We start from the raw sequence: 6,732 nt of genomic DNA on the forward strand, positions 1-6,732 counted from the left end.
GCTCCCTTGGTCATCTTCTAGTAAGTGCTGCTTCCTCTTTGTCGACTTCTTGTTCAGCAACTTCAGAGCGATCTCCATCATCGTATCAACTCCGGCCACCAAAGCTTCCTTGTCTGCTTCTGGAAATAACCCTGCCCAGTAACACATGAGCGAACATGCAAAGCATATGATTGTAATTGGATTTGTTATTTTCTTGCCTTCAAAGCATATCTCATTCCTAGTTTTCCAAATGGCCCAGCAAATAGCCGCAATGCCCAAAGTATGAAATTTATGACCATTAGGCAACCACTTTTCACACCAATCCCAACACTGATGGATATTTCTAGGAATATTATCAGCACCAATAGCATAGGCAACAACAGCCCACACTACTTTAGCAGTACTACATTGAAATAAAAGATGAGAAATGCTCTCCTCATCATCACAGAAGTGACAAGTCGGGTCACCCAACCATTTCCTCTTAAGCAAATTGTCCTTAGTGAGAATAGCACTGTTCATGATTAGCCAAAGAAAGCTTTTAATTTTTGCCGGGATTCTTCCTTTCCAAATTTTCCTATGATAAGGACCAGCATCACTCGAAGATAAGGCATTATATACAGATTTCACAGTGAAAACACCTTTGTTTCCATATTTCCAGAGGACCGAGTCATCAGCAGTACTTAAGTTTATATCAGCAACATCAGTTAAGATATTGTCCCATTGGGTCCTGAGATCATCAACCAACCATCTAGTGAATGTGATTAGTGAAGGATTTGTTTTAACCGAATACAAAGAAATATCAGGTTGCTCACACAATTTGAACAAATCAGGATAGAGGGTGCTCAAGGGTTTATTATAGAGCCGGCAGTTTAGATGGAATATATATAGTGATTTGTAATTGATGAGAGAAGTCGTATTAGTGTTTGTCCCCACGCTGCTAACCTTGCAACCTTTAGTCGGATTCTCCCACGCCTCCACCGATGGAGACACCATAGATTACCACTTACCAGCAAGCAATTCATGAAATGTTGTGGACGAAGATAAGGGAGGAACATGCAAACATCAATTGAGATCACTAGACATGGAGGGGATAAACTTGCCGCGACGGGTCTCCGGCGGCACGGAGACCGGAGTCGACCCACGAAGTCAGCGATGGCCGTGGCCGTGCGCTTGGACGGCCCGGCACGCCCTCCGCCATCGCCGCCGCTGTCGCTGCCTCCGCCACCGCCGCCGCCGCCATGGTCACCGGGACGCAAACTGGCAGTGCCGCCATGCGCCATGGTCACCGGGAAGAAATTGGATGGACTTTTTCATAAAAAAAACATAAGAGATTCGTAGGCAAGCCAACCATAGACTGACACCTGTCGGGGTCGGGAGAAGACAGCTAACTTGTTCTGTTCTGTGACTGCCAACCGGGCCCGCACCTCGTCACCGCGGCCGTGCGGCGCCGCGAAGGAGCCACTAGCTTACCTCATCCCCATGGGCGACTCGGCGAGGTCGTCGTCGTGACGTCGTCTCCCATCTCAAAACCAGCTCGGCCCAGCGCTAGACTCTCTTGACCACGAAATTCCACGGTATTGTCAACGGAGCTGCTGGCATCTGCCGTGCGGCGGAAATGATTCTTCCTGTCAAGCATCTACTGCCGGATGCCAGTTCATCAAATCATCAGGCGTCCACAAACGGGCGCAACTTCGCGGCACGTACGGCTCGGCCTTGTGAGCGCGCGGGAGGAGTGGCGGCGCACGCAAGGTGTTTGACGGACTGCCTCTACCAGATCATCTCCACCGTGCCGCCTTAGACAGTCACATGCCCTTGTTGAATGAAGCCGGGCACCGCTCGTCGGCAACCGTTGCTTCCGCCTCTGGTATGCTCTTGCTCTTCACAAGAAACGACGAGGAAACTGGCTCGCCGTCGCCGGGAGTGATCTTGCCTCCTGCGTCCGGCCTCAGCCAGTGGATTATCCCAACCTGGGATTTTGCTCCCATTCGATGACTTTTCAAAGCACCCCCTCGCCCCCCCCCCCCCCCCCCCCCCCCACACACACACACACACACACCACCACACCCACCCACCCACCCACACCCACACCACACCCACACCGAACAACGTGCGCGCGGACCACCCACCCACCACCACCACACCCACACACACCGAACAACGGGCGCGCGGACGTTTTCTTCGTAAAGCCCCCCGAATCTTTCCAATCCAATCCTCATCAGGGCAACCGTGTTGCCCCATTCGTGCCGTGCACCGCGTGGCGTCTAGCCTCCGCATATGCTTTCCTTTATAAGCTTCAAAGAACTCTCCCTTTTTGCAGATTCCTCGTTCGCCTGCTGCGCGCTCACCATCACCGTCCCAGATGGCTGAAACCATCAGCGCGGCGGGCTCGTGCCTGGAGCCACTGTTCGGATGTCTGCTCGAGGCAGCGGGCCGGGAGGTGGCCGCGTTCCTTCGCATCAAGTCGAATTGGAGCGACCTCGAAAAGGCCCGGGACAGCCTGCGGGCCGTCGAGACGACGGTCAGGGCGGCAGTCACGGCGGAGGAGGACAAGCTGAACGTCTGTGATCCTCAGGTGGAGGTGTGGCTCAAGCGCGTCGATGAGCTTCGCCCGGACGCCATCGACGTGGATTACAGCAGTTTGTTGGGGTTCTCTTGCCTCTGCCAGTGCACCGTGCACGCTCGTCGCCGCGCCTCGATCGGCAAGCGTGTTGTGGACGCGCTGGAGGAGGTGAACAAACTGACCGAGGAAGGGAGGCAGTTCAGGACATTTGGGTTCAAGCCACCGCCGAGGGCCGTCAGTCGGTTATCCCAAAGCGAGACCGTTGGGTTGGAGCCCATGTTGGCTCGGGTCCATGATTTGCTTGAGAAGGGCGAGTCAAGCATAATTGGTGTGTGGGGTCAAGGAGGCATCGGCAAGACGACTCTCCTACACGCCTTCAACAATGATCTCGAAAAGAAAGATCACAACTATCAGGTACTATTTCGCTTCCTCCAAAGCTGCAATTTACTCATCAGAATATATGTGAATCTGCTTATTTGTCTTCCTCTTTCGAATTGCATATATAGGATTGCTTCAATGATGAATTTAATGGTGCTTACATTCGTAGTGTATTCAGAATGATATGCAGAACGAACATAAATTAAACTGCAAAAGTTTTGAGTTGCAGACTGCCAGTAATGGGAGGGAAATGCTGTTGTTCTTGTATAGCCAAACATTTCTGGCACATGTATAGTACAGCTAATATGTTGTTCACGAGTACTAGTTCAAACTGAAGATGTTGCAGCTTCAGATGTAAACTATGGATATTTTATATTTACATGAACTATGCACATTAGACAGGAAGAATAAAGTAGCACCATCGTTTTTTTACAGCATGAAATGGATGTGACTCTTTTGTGCTGTAACAAGTTTTTTTAAGGTTCCTCTAAAAACTATTTTGGAACAGATGCAATTGGAGAAAATATAATGACACTGTCTTATTCTCCAGAGATTTTAGCTAGCATTCATAATTCACCGACCTTATCGCGGGGGTGGGGTGGGGGGGGGGATCAAGATTTCTATTTTGTATTTCAATCGTATCAGCAGATTACTTTTGTACTGCAATTAATTTTTATATATATCCTTAAATTGGCTATTCCAGGTTGTTATCTTTATTGAAGTATCCAATTCAGAGACTCTGAACACAGTGGAGATGCAGCAGACTATCTGTGATAGGCTTAATTTGCCTTGGAATGAATCAGAGACAGTTGAGAAACGGGCCAAATTCCTGGTGAAGGCACTGGCCAGGAAAAGATTTCTGTTGCTACTTGATGACGTAAGGAAGAGATTCCGACTGGAGGATGTCGGTATCCCAACTCCAGACACAAAGAGCCAAAGCAAGCTGATCCTGACATCACGATTCCAAGAAGTATGCTTCCAGATGGGAGCACAGAGGAGCCGCATTGAAATGAAGGTTTTGGATGATGATGCTGCCTGGAACTTGTTCTTGAGCAAGCTGAGCAACGAGGCTTTTGCAGCAGTTGAGTCACCGAATTTCAACAAGGTTGTTCGGGACCAAGCCAGGAAAATATTCTTCAGTTGTGGAGGTCTGCCACTTGCACTCAATGTCATTGGAACTGCTGTGGCAGGGTTGGAAGGACCAAGAGAATGGATTTCTGCCGCTAATGACATTAATATGTTGAACAATGAAGATGTGGATGAAATGTTTTATCGGCTGAAATACAGTTATGACAGGCTGAAACCCACTCAACAACAGTGCTTTTTGTACTGCACCCTTTTCCCAGAATATGGATCTATTAGTAAGGAACCACTAGTTGATTATTGGCTGGCTGAAGGTTTGCTACTCAACTGATCGTCAAAAGGGTGATCAGATAATTCAGAGCCTTATTTCAGCAAGCTTGTTGCAGACCAGTAGCTCATTGTCATCAAAGGTAAAAATGCACCATGTAATCAGGCATATGGGGATTTGGTTGGTTAACAAGACAGGTCAAAAGTTTCTTGTTCAAGCAGGGATGGCTTTGTATAATGCTCCACCAGCAGAAGAGTGGAAGGAAGCTACAAGGATCTCCATCATGTCTAATGATATCAAAGAGCTTCCTTTCTCACCGGAATGTGAAAGCCTCACTACATTATTGATCCAGAATAACCCAAATTTGAACAAGCTCAGTTCAGGTTTTTTCAAGTTTATGCCCTCCTTGAAAGTGCTGGATCTTTCTCACACTGCAATAACATCGCTTCCAGAATGCGAGACATTGGTTGCATTACAGCATCTCAACTTGTCACACACACATATTAGGAAATTACCTGAGCGTCTCTGGTTATTGAAAGAGTTGAGGCATCTGGATCTCAGTGTCACTGCTGAACTCGAAGATACCTTGAACAACTGCTCAAAGTTGTTCAAGTTAAGAGTGCTTAATCTCTTTCGCAGTCACTATGGTATTAGTGATGTCAACGACCTGAATCTGGATTCCCTGAAGGCACTAATGTTCCTTGGAATCACTATTTATGCAGAGGACGTGTTAAAGAAACTGAACAAGACTAGTCCTTTGGCAAAGTCAACATATCGTCTGAATCTCAAGTACTGTAGAAAAATGCATTCGCTCAAAATCTCCGATCTCAACCACTTGGTGCACCTCGAGGAGCTGTATGTCGAGTCGTGCTATAATCTAAGCACGCTGGATGCTGATGCTGAGCTGACAACTTCAGGCCTGGAGCTCCTGACCCTCTCAGTTCTTCCTATGCTGGAGAACGTCATTGTTGCACCAACGCCCCACCATTTTCGGCACATCCGCAAATTGGCCATTTCGAGTTGCCCCAAGCTGAAGAACATCACATGGGTCCTCAAACTCGAAATGCTCGAGAGGCTTGTTATAACCAATTGTGATGGGTTGCTCAAGATCGTTGAAGAAGATAGCGGTGATGAGGCAGAGACAATGCTGGAAGATAAGTGTGTGGATGATGGTCAAAGTGCGTGCAATAGTGGTGACAACACGCATGCAGAGTTCCTGAACCTAAGGTCAATCGTGCTGACTGATGTCAAGATGCTGAGAAGTATCTGCAAGCCAAGAAATTTTCCCAGCCTTGAGACCATCCGGGTGGAGGATTGCCCGAATCTGAGAAGCATCCCACTGAGCAGCACGTACAATTGTGGGAAACTGAAGCAGGTGTGCGGTTCAGTTGAATGGTGGGAGAAACTGGAGTGGGAGGACAAGGAGGGCAAGGAGAGCAAGTTCTTCATTCCAATATGACAGAATCCCTTTCTCAGCGGTTGCTGTTGTGTCATTGGCAGGAAGCTTCGTTCAATTATGGCACGAATAAGCGGATCGGAATCTCTATATGCGACGAATTGTTTTTTACATGGCAGTCTGTGTATATTGCTTGTGTAGTTGTGTTCACAAACCTGTACATGATTTGATTCATTCATTCATTCATTCATTGCTGTAAATGCGATCAATAAAATTCCGTTTGTCTACTTGGATAAAAAGTAGTCCACTGTCCTATAATATAGTGCATTCTAGAGTTTTTAGAACAAATTAAGAGAGAACACAGAAGACACATGTGTCATCACTTTATTTCCTAATAAGATGCTATCATCAACACAATTAGTGATGATTGGTAGATAAATGAAAATTATTTAATGCAAAACTGGTTTCTTTCTTCTAAAATGCCTTATATTTGAGGACAAATTTTGAATGCTAGAATACGCTATATTACCGGACGGAGGGAGTACATCAACTGTTTGATGCTCATCGAATGGAAGTGAATTGAATTAAGGCCTTGTTTAGTTTCTTCCTCAAAAGTTTATACCTTATCTCATCAAATGTTTGGACATATGTATGGAGTATTAAATATAGACTAAAAAATAACTAATTGCACAGATTACGACTACTTTGCGATACGAATCTTTTAAGATTAATTAGTCCATGATTTGACAATAAAGTGCTACAGTACACACATGTGCTAATGCCGGATTAATTAGGCTTAATAAATTCGTTTCGCGGTTTACCGATGGATTCTGTAATTTTTTTTATTATCCGAACACCCCATGCGACACCCCATATGACACCCGATGTGACACCCTAAAACTTTACACCCTAAAACTAGAGTAAAGTGCACCAGCGGTCCATAAACTCATAAATCGACCGTTTAGGTCCTCAAACTTGTTCATCTGTGTCATCTCGGTCCCTAAACTTGTTCGGCTGTGTCATCCCAGTCCCTAAACTTGAAAATCGACCGTTTAGATCCTCAAACTT

General features: G+C 46.5%; 1 pseudogene; it reads left to right on the plus strand.

Moving 5' to 3' along the window:
• Nucleotides 1-1,659: 1,659 nt before the first annotated feature.
• LOC136491082 (disease resistance protein RPS2-like) lies at nt 1,660-6,048 on the plus strand (annotated as a pseudogene).
• Nucleotides 6,049-6,732: the final 684 nt, after the last annotated feature.

Source organism: Miscanthus floridulus, chromosome 11 (genome assembly GCF_019320115.1).
Source record: "Miscanthus floridulus cultivar M001 chromosome 11, ASM1932011v1, whole genome shotgun sequence".
Taxonomy (NCBI): Eukaryota; Viridiplantae; Streptophyta; class Magnoliopsida; order Poales; family Poaceae; genus Miscanthus; species Miscanthus floridulus.